The following is a 14,601-nucleotide window of genomic DNA, read 5'->3' as shown; positions in this document are numbered from 1 at the left end:
CAAATGGTAATGCTCTTGGGCGATTTGGAATACCAAGGTTCATTTCCCGTACCCTTTCCAAATTCAAGTAACCTTATTAACCTGAATGTTCAACCAGGGTGGCCGAGTGGTTAAGGCGTTGGACTTAAGTTCCAATGGACGATTGTCCGCGTGGGTTCGAACCCCACCTCTGGTATTAGCTAGGCTAACCTGTGTGATAAGAAGATTGAGGGATGCCTGTAGAGTTTTAATCGTGGAAAGGTGTTTGCCATGACACGTTGTGGCGAAGTATCGAACTTGGAGAGGTAGAACAGCTGCAATAGTTGTAACAGCCGTTATTTCACAATGCGCAATTATTCCTTCCATGTCTCAAACTTTCAAACTCAAAATCACAGATATTGCCACAATCTTTTGCAGTTCCAGTCAATCTGTTGAGTTATCAAAACGGCAAATTATTGAAAAGTCTGAAGGTCGTCAAATGGTAATGCTCTTGCACGATTTAAAATAATAAGATTCATTGCCAGTACTTTTTCCAAGTTCAAGTAACCTTATTAACTTGAAATTTCAACCAGGGTGGCCGAGTGGTTAAGCCGTTGGACTTAAGTTCCAATGGACGATTGTCCGCATGGATTCGAACCCCACCTCTGGTAATAGCTAGGCTAACCTGTGTGATAAGAAGATTGAGGGATGCTTGGCGAATTTTAACCGTGGAGATGTGTTAACATGATACGTTGTGTTGAATTATCCAACAGGGCAAAATAGAATAGCCCCAATAATTCTACCAGCCGTTACTTCACGATACGCAATAATGCCTTCCATATCTGAAACTTTTAAACTCAAAATCCCAAATATTACCATTCCATTTTGCAGTTCCATTCATTTTGTTGAGTTATCAAAAGGGCAAATTATTCAAAAATCTGAAGGTCGTCAAATGGTAATGCTCTTGCGCGATTTAAAATGATAAGATTCATTGCCAGTACTTTTTCCAAGTTCAAGTAACCTTATTAACTTGAAATTTCAACCAGGGTGGCCGAGTGGTTAAGCCGTTGGACTTAAGTTCCAATGGACTATTGTCCGCATGGATTCGAACCCCACCTCTGGTATTAGCTAGGCTAACCTGTGTGATAAGAAGATTGAGGGATGCTTGTAGAGTTTTAATCATGGAAACGTGTTTGCCATGACACGTTGTGGCGAAGTATCGAACTTGGAGAGGTAGAATAGCTGCAATAGATGTACCAGCCGTTATTTCATAATGTGCAATTATTCCTTCCATGTCTCAAATTTTCAAACTCAAAATCACAGATATTACCATACTTGTTTGCAGTTCCAGTCAATCTGTTGAGTTATCAAAACGACAAATTATTGAAAAGTCTGAAGGTCGTCAAATGGTAATGCTCTTGCGCGATTTAAAATAATAAGATTCATTGCCAGTACTTTTTCCAAGTTCAAGTAACCTTATTAACTTGAAATTTCAACCAGGGTGGCCGAGTGGTTAAGTCGTTGGACTTAAGTTCCAATGGACTATTGTCCGCATGGGTTCGAACCCCACCTCTGGTATTAGCTAGGCTAACCTGTGCGATAAAAAGATTGAGGGTTGCTTGGAGAGTTTTAACCGTGGAAATGTGTTAACATGATACGTTGTGTTGAATTATCCCACTGGGCATAATATAATAGCCCCAATAATTCTACCAGCCGTTACTTCACGATACGCAATAATGCCTTCCATATCTGAAACTTTCAAACTAAAAATCCCAAATATTACCATCCCATTTTGCAGTTCCATTCATTTTGTCGAGTTATCAAAAGGGCATATTATTCAAAAATCTGAAGATCGTCAAATGGTAATGGTCTTGCGCGATTTAAAATAATAAGATTCATTGCCAGTACTTTTTCCAAGTTCAAGTAACCTTACTAACTTGAAATTTCAACCAGGGTGGCCGAGTGGTTAAGGCGTTGGACTTAAGTTTCAAGGGACTATTGTCCGCATGGGTTCGAACCCCACCTCTGGTATTAGCTAGGCTAACCTGTGTGATGAGAAGATTGAAGGATGCTTGGAGAGTTTTAACCGTGTAAATTTGTTAACATGATACGTTGTTTTCCAAGATCGAGTAACCTTATTAACTTGAAATTTCAACCAGGGTGGCCGAGTGGTTAAGGCGATGGACTTAAGTTTCAAGGGACTATTGTCCGCATGGGTTCGAACCCCACCTCTGGTATTAGCTAGGCTAACCTGTGTGATAAGAAGATTGAGGGATGCTTGGAGAGTTTTATCCGTGGAAATGTGTTAACATGATACCTTGTGTTGAATTATCCCTCAGGGTAAAATTGAATAGCCCCAATAATTCTACCAGCCGTTACTTCACGATACGCCATAATGCCTTCCATATCTGAAACTTTCAAACTCAAAATCCTAAATATTACAATCCCATTTTGCAGTTCCTTTCATTTTGTTGAGTTATCAAAACGGCAAATTATAGAAAAGTCTGAAGGTCGTCAAATGGTAATGCTCTTGCGCGATTTAAAATAATAAGATTCATTGCCAGTACTTTTTCCAAGTTCAAGTAACCTTATTAACTTGAAATTTCAACCAGGGTGGCCGAGTGGTTAAGGCGTTGGACTTAAGTTCCAATGGACTATTGTCCGCATGGGTTCGAACCCCATCTCTGGTATTAGCTAGGCTAACCTGTGTGATAAGGAGATTGAGGGATGCTTGGCGAGTTTTAACCGTGGAAATGTGTTAACATGATACGTTGTGTTGAATTATCCAACAGGGCAAAATAGAATAGCCCCAATAATTCTACCAGCCGTTACTTCACGATACGCAATAATGCCTTCCATATCTGAAACTTTCAAACCCAAAAACCCAAATATTACCACTCCATTTTGCAGTTCCATTCATTTTGTTGAGTTATCAAAAGGGCAAAATATTGAAAAATCTGAAGGTCGTCAAATGGTAGTGCTCTTGCGCGATTTAAAATGATAAGATTCATTGCCAGTACTTTTTCCAAGTTCAAGTAACCTTATTAACTTGAAATTTCAACCAGGGTGGCCGAGTGGTGAAGCCGTTGGACTTAAGTTCCAATGGACTATTGTCCGCATGGATTCGAACCCCACCTCTGGTATTAGCTAGGCTAACCTGTGTGATAAGAAGATTGAGGGATGCTTGGAGAGTTTTAACCGTGGAAATGTGTTAACATGATACGTTGTTTTCCAAGATCAAGTAACCTTATTAACCTGAAATTTCAACCAGGGTGGTCGAGTGGTTAAGGCGTTGGACTTAAGTTACAATGGACGATTGTCCGCGTGGGTTCGAACCCCACCTCTGGTATTAGCTAGGCTAACCTGTGTGATAAGGAGATTGAGGGATGCTTGTAGAGTTTTAATCGTGGAAACGTGTTTGCCATGACACGTTGTGGCGAAGTATCGAACTTGGAGAGGTAGAATAGCTGCAATAGTTGTACCAGCCGTTATTTCATAATGCGCAATTATTCCTTCCATGTCTCAAACTTTCAAACTCAAAATCACAGATATTACCATACTTGTTTGCAGTTCCAGTCAATCTGTTGAGTTATCAAAACGGCAAATTATTGAAAAGTCTGAAGGTCGTCAAATGGTAATGCTCTTGCGCGATTTAAAATAATAAGATTCATTGCCAGTACTTTTTCCAAGTTCAAGTAACCTTATTAACTTGAAATTTCAACCAGGGTGGCCGAGTGGTTAAGTCGTTGGACTTAAGTTCCAATGGACTATTGTCCGCATGGGTTCGAACCCCACCTCTGGTATTAGCTAGGCTAACCTGTGTGATAAGAAGATTGAGGGATGCTTGGAGAGTTTTAACCGTGGAAATGTGTTAACATGACACGTTGTGTTGAATTATCCCACAGGGTAAAATAGAATAGCCCCAATAATTCTACCAGCCGTTACTTCACGATACGTAATAATGCCTTCCATATCTGACACTTTCAAACTTAAAGTCCCAAATATTACCATCCCATTTTGCAGTTCCATTCATTTTGTTGAGTTATCAAAAGGGCAAATTATTGAAAAATCTGAAGGTCGTCAAATGGTAATGCTCTTGGGCGATTTAGAATACCAAGGTTCATTTCCCGTACCCTTTCCAAATTCAAGTAACCTTATTAACCTGAATGTTCAACCAGGGTGGCCGAGTGGTTAAGGCGTTGGACTTAAGTTCCAATGGACGATTGTCCGCACCTCTGGTATTAGCTAGGCTAACCTGTGTGATAAGAAAATTGAGGGATGCTTGTACAGTTCTAATCGTGGAAATGTGTTTGCCATGACACGTTGTGGCGAAGTATCGAACTTGGAGAGGTAGAACAGCTGCAATAGTTGTACCAGCCGTTATTTCACAATGCGCAATTATTCCTTCCATGTCTCAAATTTTCAAATTCAAAATCACAGATACTGCCACAATTTTTTGCAGTTCCAGTCAATCTTTTGAGTTATCAAAACGGCAAATTATTGAAAAGTCTGAAGGTCGTCAAATGGTAATGCTCTTGCGCGATTTAAAATAATAAGATTCATTGCCAGTACTTTTTCCAAGTTCAAGTAACCTTATTAACTTGAAATTTCAACCAGGGTGGCCGAGTGGTTAAGGCGTTGGACTTAAGTTCCAATGGACTATTGTCCGCATGGGTTCGAACCCATCTCTGGTATTAGCTAGGCTAACCTGTGTGATAAGAAGATTGAGGGATGCTTGGCGAGTTTTAACCGTGGAAATGTGTTAACATGATACGTTGTGTTGAATTATCCAACAGGGCAAATAAGAATAGCCCCAATAATTCTACCAGCCGTTACTTCACGATACGTAATAATGCCTTCCATATCTGAAACTTTTAAACTCAAAATCCCAAATGTTACCATTCCATTTTGCAGTTCCATTCATTTTGTTGAGTTATCAAAAGGGCAAATTATTCAAAAATCTGAAGGTCGTCAAATGGTAATGCTCTTGCGCGATTTAAAATAATAAGATTCATTGCCAGTACTTTTTCCAAGTTCAAGTAACCTTATTAACTTGAAATTTCAACCAGGGTGGCCGAGTGGTTAAGCCGTTGGACTTAAGTTCCAATGGACTATTGTCCGCATGGATTCGAACCCCACCTCTGGTATTAGCTAGGCTAACCTGTGTGATAAGAAGATTGAGGGATGCTTGGAGAGTTTTAACCGTGGAAATGTGTTAACATGATACGTTGTTTTCCAAGATCAAGTAACCTTATTAACCTGAAATTTCAACCAGGGTGGCCGAGTGGTTAAGGCGTTGGACTTAAGTTCCAATGGACGATTGTCCGCGTGGGTTCGAACCCCACCTCTGGTATTAGCTAGGCTAACCTGTGTGATAAGAAGATTGAGGGATGCTTGTAGAGTTTTAATCATGGAAACGTGTTTGCCATGACACGTTGTGGCGAAGTATCGAAGTTGCAGAGGTAGAATAGCTGCAATAGTTGTACCAGCCGTTGTTTCATAATGCGCAATTATTCCTTCCATGTCTCAAACTTTCAAACTCAAAATCAGAGATATTACCATATTTTTTTGCAGTTCCAGTCAATCTGTTGAGTTATCAAAACGGCAAATTATTTGAAAAGTCTGAAGGTCGTCAAATGGTAATGCTCTTGGGCGATTTAAAATAATAAGATTCATTGCCAGTACTTTTTCCAAGTTCAAGTAACCTTATTAACTTGAAATTTCAACCAGGGTGGCCGAGTGGTTAAGGCGTTGGACTTAAGTTCCAATGGACTATTGTCCGCATGGGTTCGAACCCCAACTCTGGTATTAGCTAGGCTAACCTGTGTGATAAGAAGATTGAGGGATGCTTGGAGAGTTTTAACCGTGGAAATGTGTTAACATGACACGTTGTGTTGAATTATCCCACAGGGTAAAATAGAATAGCCCCAATAATTCTACCAGCCGTTACTTCACGATACGCAATAATGCCTTCCATATCTGACACTTTCAAACTTAAAATCCCAAATATTACCATCCCATTTTGCAATTCCATTCATTTTGTTGAGTTATCAAAAGGGCAAATTATTGAAAAATCTGAAGGTCGTCAAATGGTAATGCTCTTGCGCGATTTAAAATAATAAGATTCATTGCCAGTACTTTTTCCAAGTTCAAGTAACCTTATTAACTTGAGATTTCAACAAGGGTGGCCGAGTTGTTAAGGCGTTGGACTTAAGTTCCAATGGACTATTGTCCGCGTGGGTTCGAACCCCACCTCTGGTACTAGCTAGGCTAACCTGTGTGATAAGAAGATTGAGGGATGCTTGTAGAGTTTTAATCGTGGAAATGTGTTTGCCATGACACGTTGTGGCGAAGTATCGAACTTGGAGAGGTAGAACAGCTGCAATAGTTGTACCAGCCGTTATTTCACAATGCGCAATTATTCCTTCCATGTCTCAAACTTTCAAACTCAAAATCCTAAATATTACAATCCCATTTTGCAGTTCCTTTCATTTTGTTGAGTTATCAAAACGGCAAATTATAGAAAAGTCTGAAGGTCGTCAAATGGTAATGCTCTTGCGCGATTTAAAATAATAAGATTCATTGCCAGTACTTTTTCCAAGTTCAAGTAACCTTATTAACTTGAAATTTCAACCAGGGTGGCCGAGTGGTTAAGGCGTTGGACTTAAGTTCCAATGGACTATTGTCCGCATGGGTTCGAACCCCATCTCTGGTATTAGCTAGGCTAACCTGTGTGATAAGGAGATTGAGGGATGCTTGGCGAGTTTTAACCGTGGAAATGTGTTAACATGATACGTTGTGTTGAATTATCCAACAGGGCAAAATAGAATAGCCCCAATAATTCTACCAGCCGTTACTTCACGATACGCAATAATGCCTTCCATATCTGAAACTTTCAAACCCAAAAACCCAAATATTACCACTCCATTTTGCAGTTCCATTCATTTTGTTGAGTTATCAAAAGGGCAAAATATTGAAAAATCTGAAGGTCGTCAAATGGTAGTGCTCTTGCGCGATTTAAAATGATAAGATTCATTGCCAGTACTTTTTCCAAGTTCAAGTAACCTTATTAACTTGAAATTTCAACCAGGGTGGCCGAGTGGTGAAGCCGTTGGACTTAAGTTCCAATGGACTATTGTCCGCATGGATTCGAACCCCACCTCTGGTATTAGCTAGGCTAACCTGTGTGATAAGAAGATTGAGGGATGCTTGGAGAGTTTTAACCGTGGAAATGTGTTAACATGATACGTTGTTTTCCAAGATCAAGTAACCTTATTAACCTGAAATTTCAACCAGGGTGGTCGAGTGGTTAAGGCGTTGGACTTAAGTTACAATGGACGATTGTCCGCGTGGGTTCGAACCCCACCTCTGGTATTAGCTAGGCTAACCTGTGTGATAAGGAGATTGAGGGATGCTTGTAGAGTTTTAATCGTGGAAACGTGTTTGCCATGACACGTTGTGGCGAAGTATCGAACTTGGAGAGGTAGAATAGCTGCAATAGTTGTACCAGCCGTTATTTCATAATGCGCAATTATTCCTTCCATGTCTCAAACTTTGAAACTCAAAATCACAGATATTACCATACTTGTTTGCAGTTCCAGTCAATCTGTTGAGTTATCAAAACGGCAAATTATTGAAAAGTCTGAAGGTCGTCAAATGGTAATGCTCTTGCGCGATTTAAAATAATAAGATTCATTGCCAGTACTTTTTCCAAGTTCAAGTAACCTTATTAACTTGAAATTTCAACCAGGGTGGCCGAGTGGTTAAGTCGTTGGACTTAAGTTCCAATGGACTATTGTCCGCATGGGTTCGAACCCCACCTCTGGTATTAGCTAGGCTAACCTGTGTGATAAGAAGATTGAGGGATGCTTGGAGAGTTTTAACCGTGGAAATGTGTTAACATGACACGTTGTGTTGAATTATCCCACAGGGTAAAATAGAATAGCCCCAATAATTCTACCAGCCGTTACTTCACGATACGTAATAATGCCTTCCATATCTGACACTTTCAAACTTAAAGTCCCAAATATTACCATCCCATTTTGCAGTTCCATTCATTTTGTTGAGTTATCAAAAGGGCAAATTATTGAAAAATCTGAAGGTCGTCAAATGGTAATGCTCTTGGGCGATTTAGAATACCAAGGTTCATTTCCCGTACCCTTTCCAAATTCAAGTAACCTTATTAACCTGAATGTTCAACCAGGGTGGCCGAGTGGTTAAGGCGTTGGACTTAAGTTCCAATGGACGATTGTCCGCACCTCTGGTATTAGCTAGGCTAACCTGTGTGATAAGAAAATTGAGGGATGCTTGTACAGTTCTAATCGTGGAAATGTGTTTGCCATGACACGTTGTGGCGAAGTATCGAACTTGGAGAGGTAGAACAGCTGCAATAGTTGTACCAGCCGTTATTTCACAATGCGCAATTATTCCTTCCATGTCTCAAATTTTCAAATTCAAAATCACAGATACTGCCACAATTTTTTGCAGTTCCAGTCAATCTTTTGAGTTATCAAAACGGCAAATTATTGAAAAGTCTGAAGGTCGTCAAATGGTAATGCTCTTGCGCGATTTAAAATAATAAGATTCATTGCCAGTACTTTTTCCAAGTTCAAGTAACCTTATTAACTTGAAATTTCAACCAGGGTGGCCGAGTGGTTAAGGCGTTGGACTTAAGTTCCAATGGACTATTGTCCGCATGGGTTCGAACCCATCTCTGGTATTAGCTAGGCTAACCTGTGTGATAAGAAGATTGAGGGATGCTTGGCGAGTTTTAACCGTGGAAATGTGTTAACATGATACGTTGTGTTGAATTATCCAACAGGGCAAATAAGAATAGCCCCAATAATTCTACCAGCCGTTACTTCACGATACGTAATAATGCCTTCCATATCTGAAACTTTTAAACTCAAAATCCCAAATGTTACCATTCCATTTTGCAGTTCCATTCATTTTGTTGAGTTATCAAAAGGGCAAATTATTCAAAAATCTGAAGGTCGTCAAATGGTAATGCTCTTGCGCGATTTAAAATAATAAGATTCATTGCCAGTACTTTTTCCAAGTTCAAGTAACCTTATTAACTTGAAATTTCAACCAGGGTGGCCGAGTGGTTAAGCCGTTGGACTTAAGTTCCAATGGACTATTGTCCGCATGGATTCGAACCCCACCTCTGGTATTAGCTAGGCTAACCTGTGTGATAAGAAGATTGAGGGATGCTTGGAGAGTTTTAACCGTGGAAATGTGTTAACATGATACGTTGTTTTCAAAGATCAAGTAACCTTATTAACCTGAAATTTCAACCAGGGTGGCCGAGTGGTTAAGGCGTTGGACTTAAGTTCCAATGGACGATTGTCCGCGTGGGTTCGAACCCCACCTCTGGTATTAGCTAGGCTAACCTGTGTGATAAGAAGATTGAGGGATGCTTGTAGAGTTTTAATCATGGAAACGTGTTTGCCATGACACGTTGTGGCGAAGTATCGAAGTTGCAGAGGTAGAATAGCTGCAATAGTTGTACCAGCCGTTGTTTCATAATGCGCAATTATTCCTTCCATGTCTCAAACTTTCAAACTCAAAATCAGAGATATTACCATATTTTTTTGCAGTTCCAGTCAATCTGTTGAGTTATCAAAACGGCAAATTATTTGAAAAGTCTGAAGGTCGTCAAATGGTAATGCTCTTGGGCGATTTAAAATAATAAGATTCATTGCCAGTACTTTTTCCAAGTTCAAGTAACCTTATTAACTTGAAATTTCAACCAGGGTGGCCGAGTGGTTAAGGCGTTGGACTTAAGTTCCAATGGACTATTGTCCGCATGGGTTCGAACCCCAACTCTGGTATTAGCTAGGCTAACCTGTGTGATAAGAAGATTGAGGGATGCTTGGAGAGTTTTAACCGTGGAAATGTGTTAACATGACACGTTGTGTTGAATTATCCCACAGGGTAAAATAGAATAGCCCCAATAATTCTACCAGCCGTTACTTCACGACACGCAATAATGCCTTCCATATCTGACACTTTCAAACTTAAAATCCCAAATATTACCATCCCATTTTGCAATTCCATTCATTTTGTTGAGTTATCAAAAGGGCAAATTATTGAAAAATCTGAAGGTCGTCAAATGGTAATGCTCTTGCGCGATTTAAAATAATAAGATTCATTGCCAGTACTTTTTCCAAGTTCAAGTAACCTTATTAACTTGAGATTTCAACAAGGGTGGCCGAGTTGTTAAGGCGTTGGACTTAAGTTCCAATGGACTATTGTCCGCGTGGGTTCGAACCCCACCTTTGGTACTAGCTAGGCTAACCTGTGTGATAAGAAGATTGAGGGATGCTTGTAGAGTTTTAATCGTGGAAATGTGTTTGCCATGACACGTTGTGGCGAAGTATCGAACTTGGAGAGGTAGAACAGCTGCAATAGTTGTACCAGCCGTTATTTCACAATGCGCAATTATTCCTTCCATGTCTCAAACTTTCAAACTCAAAATCCTAAATATTACAATCCTATTTTGCAGTTCCTTTCATTTTGTTGAGTTATCAAAACGGCAAGTTATAGAAAAGTCTGAAGGTCGTCAAATGGTAATGCTCTTGCGCGATTTAAAATAATAAGATTCATTGCCAGTACTTTTTCCAAGTTCAAGTAACCTTATTAACTTGAAATTTCAACCAGGGTGGCCGAGTGGTTACGGCGTTGGACTTAAGTTCCAATGGACTATTGTCCGCATGGGTTCGAACCCCACCTCTGGTATTAGCTAGGCTAACCTGTGTGATAAGAAGATTGAGGGATGCTTGGAGAGTTTTAACCGTGGAGATGTGTTAACATGACACGTTGTGTTGAATTATCCCACAGGGTAAAATAGAATAGCCCCAATAATTCTACCAGCCGTTACTTAACGATACGCAATAATGCCTTCCATATCTGACACTTTCAAACTCAAAATCCTAAATATTACAATCCCATTTTGCAGTTCCTTTCATTTTGTTGAGTTATCAAAACAGCAAGTTATAGAAAAGTCTGAAGGTCGTCAAACGGTAATGCTCTTGCGCGATTTAAAATAATAAGATTCATTGCCAGTACTTTTTCCAAGTTCAAGTAACCTTATTAACTTGAAATTTCAACCAGGGTGGCCGAGTGGTTAAGGCGTTGGACTTAAGTTCCAATGGACGATTGTCCGCGTGGGTTCGAACCACACCTCCTGTATTAGCTAGGCTAACCTGTGTGATAAGAAGATTGAGGGATGCTTGTAGAGTTTTAATCGTGGAAATGTGTTTGCCATGACACGTTGTGGCGAAGTATCGAACTTGGAGAGGTAGAACAGCTGCAATAGTTGTACCAGCCGTTTTTTCACAATGCGCAATTATTCCTTCCATGTCTCAAACTTTCAAACTCAAAATCACAGATATTGCCACAATTTTTTGCAGTTCCAATCAATCTGTTGAGTTATCAAAACGGCAAATTATTGAAAAGTCTGAAGGTCGTCAAATGGTAATGCTCTTGCGCGATTTAAAATAATAAGATTCATTGCCAGTACTTTTTCCAAGTTCAAGTAACCTTATTAACTTGAAATTTCAACCAGGGTGGCCGAGTGGTTACGGCGTTGGACTTAAGTTCCAATGGACTATTGTCCGCATGGGTTCGAACCCCACCTCCTGTATTAGCTAGGCTAACCTGTGTGATAAGAAGATTGAGGGATGCTTGGAGAGTTTTAACCGTGGAGATGTGTTAACATGACACGTTGTGTTGAATTATCCCACAGGGTAAAATAGAATAGCCCCAATAATTCTACCAGCCGTTACTTAACGATACGCAATAATGCCTTCCATATCTGACACTTTCAAACTCAAAATCCTAAATATTACAATCCCATTTTGCAGTTCCTTTCATTTTGTTGAGTTATCAAAACGGCAAGTTATAGAAAAGTCTGAAGGTCGTCAAACGGTAATGCTCTTGCGCGATTTAAAATAATAAGATTCATTGCCAGTACTTTTTCCAAGTTCAAGTAACCTTATTAACTTGAAATTTCAACCAGGGTGGCCGAGTGGTTAAGGCGTTGGACTTAAGTTCCAATGGACGATTGTCCGCGTGGGTTCGAACCACACCTCCTGTATTAGCTAGGCTAACCTGTGTGATAAGAAGATTGAGGGATGCTTGTAGAGTTTTAATCGTGGAAATGTGTTTGCCATGACACGTTGTGGCGAAGTATCGAACTTGGAGAGGTAGAACAGCTGCAATAGTTGTACCAGCCGTTTTTTCACAATGCGCAATTATTCCTTCCATGTCTCAAACTTTCAAACTCAAAATCACAGATATTGCCACAATTTTTTGCAGTTCCAATCAATCTGTTGAGTTATCAAAACGGCAAATTATTGAAAAGTCTGAAGGTCGTCAAATGGTAATGCTCTTGCGCGATTTAAAATAATAAGATTCATTGCCAGTACTTTTTCCAAGTTCAAGTAACCTTATTAACTTGAAATTTCAACCAGGGTGGCCGAGTGGTTACGGCGTTGGACTTAAGTTCCAATGGACTATTGTCCGCATGGGTTCGAACCCCACCTCTGGTATTAGCTAGGCTAACCTGTGTGATAAGAAGATTGAGGGATGCTTGGAGAGTTTTAACCGTGGAAATGTGTTAACATGATACCTTTTTTTCCAAGATCAAGTAACCTTATTAACCTGAAATTTCAACCAGGGTGGCCGAGTGGTTAAGGCGTTGGACTTAAGTTCCAATGGACGATTGTCCGAGTGGGTTCGAACCCCACCTCTGGTATTAGCTAGGCTAACCTGTGTGATAAGAAGATTGAGGGACGCTTGGAAAGTTTTAACCGTGGAAATGCCTTAACATGATACCTTGTGGTGAAATATCGCACATGGCGAAATGGAATAGCACCAATAATCCTACAAGCCGTTTTTTCACGATGTGCAATTATGCCTTCCATATCCCAAACTTTCAAGCTCAAAATCCCAGATATTACCATCCCATCTTGCAGTTCCATTCATTTTGTTGAGTTATCAAAACGGCAAATTATTGAAAACTCTGAAGGTCGTCAAATGGTAATACTCTTGCGCGATTTAAAATAATAAGATTCATTGCCAGTACTTTTTCCAAGTTCAACTAACCTTATTAACTTGAAATTTCAACCAGGGTGGCCGAGTGGTTAAGGCGTTGGACTTAAGTTCCAATGGACGATTGTCCGCGTGGGTTCGAACATCACCTCTGGTATTAGCTAGGCTAACCTGTGTGATAAGAAGATTGAGGGACGCTTGAAGAGTTTTAACCGTGGAAATGCCTTAACATGATACCTTGTGGTGAAATTTCGCGCATGGTGAAATGGAATAGCTCCAATAATTCTACAAGCCGTTTTTTCACGATGCGCAATTATGCCTTCCATATCCCAAACTTTCAAGCTCAAAATCCCAGATATTACTACCCCATCTTGCAGTTCCATTCATTTTGTTGACTTATCAAAACGGCAAATTATAGAAAACTCTGAAGGTCGTCAAATGGTAATGCTCTTGGGCGATTTAGAATACCAAGGTTCATTTCCCGTACCCTTTCCAAATTCAAGTAACCTTATTAACCTGAATGTTCAACCAGGGTCCCCGAGTGGTTAAGGCGTTGGACTTAAGTTCCAATGGACCATTGTTCGCGTGGGTTCGAACCCCACCTCTGGTATTAGCTAGGCTAACCTGTGTGATAAGAAGATTGAGGGATGCTTGTAGAGTTTTAATCGTGGAAATGTGTTTGCCATGACACGTTGTGGCGAAGTATCGAACTTGGAGAGGTAGAACAGCTGCAAATAGTTGTACCAGCCGTTAATTCACAATGCGCAATTATTCCTTCCATGTCTCAAACTTTCAAACTCAAAATAACAGATACTGCCATAATTTTTTGCAGTTCTAGTCAATCTGATGAGTTATCAAAACGGCAAATTATTGAAAAGTCTAAAGGTCGTCAAATGGTAATGCTCTTGCGCGATTTAAAATAATAAGATTCATTGCCAGTACTTTTTTCAAGTTCAAGTAACCTTATTAACTTGAAATTTCAACCAGGGTGGCCGAGTAGTTAAGGCGTTGGACTTAAGTTCCAATGGACTATTGTCCGCATGGGTTCGAACCCCACCTCTGGTATTAGCTAGGCTAACCTGTGTGATAAGAAGATTGAGGGATGCTTGGAGAGATTTAACCGTGGAAATGTGTTAACATGACACGTTGTGTTGAATTATCCCACAGGGCGAAATAGAATAGCCCCAATAATTCTACCAGCCGTTACTTCACGATACGCAATAATGCCTTCCATATCTGACACTTTCAAACTTAAAATCCCAAATATTACCATCCCATTTTGCAGTTCCATTCATTTTGTTGCGTTATCAAAAGGGTAAATTATTGAAAAATCTGAAGGTCGTCAAATGGTAGTGCTCTTGCGCGATTTTGAATACTAAGGTTCATTGCCAGTACGTTTTCCAAGTTCAAGTAACCTTGGTAACCTGAAAATTCAACCAGGGTGGCCGAGTGGTTAAGACGTTGGACTTATGTTCCAATGGACGATTGTCCGCGTGGGTTCGAACCCCACCTATGGTATTAGCTAGGTTTATCTCGGTGATAAGATTATTGAAGGATGCTTGGAGAATATAAACGTGGAAATGTGTT

At 40.1% G+C, this 14,601-nt stretch overlaps 22 non-coding genes across 22 annotated transcripts; all 22 read left to right on the top strand.

Moving 5' to 3' along the window:
- Window positions 1–92: 92 nt before the first annotated feature.
- Window positions 93–175, top strand: Trnal-uaa (transfer RNA leucine (anticodon UAA)). The gene has a single exon. It is a non-coding gene; the product is annotated as a tRNA-Leu (tRNA).
- Window positions 176–1,453: 1,278 nt separating this feature from the next.
- Window positions 1,454–1,536, top strand: Trnal-uaa (transfer RNA leucine (anticodon UAA)). The gene has a single exon. It is a non-coding gene; the product is annotated as a tRNA-Leu (tRNA).
- A 370-nt stretch (window positions 1,537–1,906) lies between these two features.
- Trnal-uaa (transfer RNA leucine (anticodon UAA)) lies at window positions 1,907–1,989 on the top strand. The gene has a single exon. It is a non-coding gene; the product is annotated as a tRNA-Leu (tRNA).
- Window positions 1,990–2,112: 123 nt separating this feature from the next.
- Trnal-uaa (transfer RNA leucine (anticodon UAA)) lies at window positions 2,113–2,195 on the top strand. Its single transcript has one exon. It is a non-coding gene; the product is annotated as a tRNA-Leu (tRNA).
- Window positions 2,196–2,565: 370 nt separating this feature from the next.
- Trnal-uaa (transfer RNA leucine (anticodon UAA)) lies at window positions 2,566–2,648 on the top strand. Its single transcript has one exon. It is a non-coding gene; the product is annotated as a tRNA-Leu (tRNA).
- A 576-nt stretch (window positions 2,649–3,224) lies between these two features.
- Window positions 3,225–3,307, top strand: Trnal-uaa (transfer RNA leucine (anticodon UAA)). The gene has a single exon. It is a non-coding gene; the product is annotated as a tRNA-Leu (tRNA).
- A 371-nt stretch (window positions 3,308–3,678) lies between these two features.
- On the top strand, window positions 3,679–3,761 carry Trnal-uaa (transfer RNA leucine (anticodon UAA)). The gene has a single exon. It is a non-coding gene; the product is annotated as a tRNA-Leu (tRNA).
- An 809-nt stretch (window positions 3,762–4,570) lies between these two features.
- Window positions 4,571–4,652, top strand: Trnal-uaa (transfer RNA leucine (anticodon UAA)). The gene has a single exon. It is a non-coding gene; the product is annotated as a tRNA-Leu (tRNA).
- A 576-nt stretch (window positions 4,653–5,228) lies between these two features.
- Window positions 5,229–5,311, top strand: Trnal-uaa (transfer RNA leucine (anticodon UAA)). The gene has a single exon. It is a non-coding gene; the product is annotated as a tRNA-Leu (tRNA).
- Window positions 5,312–5,683: 372 nt separating this feature from the next.
- Window positions 5,684–5,766, top strand: Trnal-uaa (transfer RNA leucine (anticodon UAA)). Its single transcript has one exon. It is a non-coding gene; the product is annotated as a tRNA-Leu (tRNA).
- Window positions 5,767–6,136: 370 nt separating this feature from the next.
- Window positions 6,137–6,219, top strand: Trnal-uaa (transfer RNA leucine (anticodon UAA)). The gene has a single exon. It is a non-coding gene; the product is annotated as a tRNA-Leu (tRNA).
- A 371-nt stretch (window positions 6,220–6,590) lies between these two features.
- On the top strand, window positions 6,591–6,673 carry Trnal-uaa (transfer RNA leucine (anticodon UAA)). The gene has a single exon. It is a non-coding gene; the product is annotated as a tRNA-Leu (tRNA).
- A 576-nt stretch (window positions 6,674–7,249) lies between these two features.
- On the top strand, window positions 7,250–7,332 carry Trnal-uaa (transfer RNA leucine (anticodon UAA)). Its single transcript has one exon. It is a non-coding gene; the product is annotated as a tRNA-Leu (tRNA).
- Window positions 7,333–7,703: 371 nt separating this feature from the next.
- Window positions 7,704–7,786, top strand: Trnal-uaa (transfer RNA leucine (anticodon UAA)). The gene has a single exon. It is a non-coding gene; the product is annotated as a tRNA-Leu (tRNA).
- Window positions 7,787–8,595: 809 nt separating this feature from the next.
- Window positions 8,596–8,677, top strand: Trnal-uaa (transfer RNA leucine (anticodon UAA)). The gene has a single exon. It is a non-coding gene; the product is annotated as a tRNA-Leu (tRNA).
- Window positions 8,678–9,253: 576 nt separating this feature from the next.
- Window positions 9,254–9,336, top strand: Trnal-uaa (transfer RNA leucine (anticodon UAA)). Its single transcript has one exon. It is a non-coding gene; the product is annotated as a tRNA-Leu (tRNA).
- A 372-nt stretch (window positions 9,337–9,708) lies between these two features.
- Trnal-uaa (transfer RNA leucine (anticodon UAA)) lies at window positions 9,709–9,791 on the top strand. The gene has a single exon. It is a non-coding gene; the product is annotated as a tRNA-Leu (tRNA).
- A 370-nt stretch (window positions 9,792–10,161) lies between these two features.
- Window positions 10,162–10,244, top strand: Trnal-uaa (transfer RNA leucine (anticodon UAA)). The gene has a single exon. It is a non-coding gene; the product is annotated as a tRNA-Leu (tRNA).
- Window positions 10,245–10,615: 371 nt separating this feature from the next.
- Window positions 10,616–10,698, top strand: Trnal-uaa (transfer RNA leucine (anticodon UAA)). The gene has a single exon. It is a non-coding gene; the product is annotated as a tRNA-Leu (tRNA).
- A 1,731-nt stretch (window positions 10,699–12,429) lies between these two features.
- Trnal-uaa (transfer RNA leucine (anticodon UAA)) lies at window positions 12,430–12,512 on the top strand. Its single transcript has one exon. It is a non-coding gene; the product is annotated as a tRNA-Leu (tRNA).
- A 123-nt stretch (window positions 12,513–12,635) lies between these two features.
- Trnal-uaa (transfer RNA leucine (anticodon UAA)) lies at window positions 12,636–12,718 on the top strand. Its single transcript has one exon. It is a non-coding gene; the product is annotated as a tRNA-Leu (tRNA).
- A 1,278-nt stretch (window positions 12,719–13,996) lies between these two features.
- On the top strand, window positions 13,997–14,079 carry Trnal-uaa (transfer RNA leucine (anticodon UAA)). Its single transcript has one exon. It is a non-coding gene; the product is annotated as a tRNA-Leu (tRNA).
- The last annotated feature ends 522 nt before the right edge of the window (window positions 14,080–14,601 follow it).

The sequence above is a fragment of the Hydractinia symbiolongicarpus genome, chromosome 2 (genome assembly GCF_029227915.1).
Source record: "Hydractinia symbiolongicarpus strain clone_291-10 chromosome 2, HSymV2.1, whole genome shotgun sequence".
Lineage (NCBI taxonomy): Eukaryota > Metazoa > Cnidaria > Hydrozoa > Anthoathecata > Hydractiniidae > Hydractinia > Hydractinia symbiolongicarpus.
Note: the sequence above shows the minus strand (reverse complement) of the source record. Positions and strands in the feature narration are given on the sequence as shown.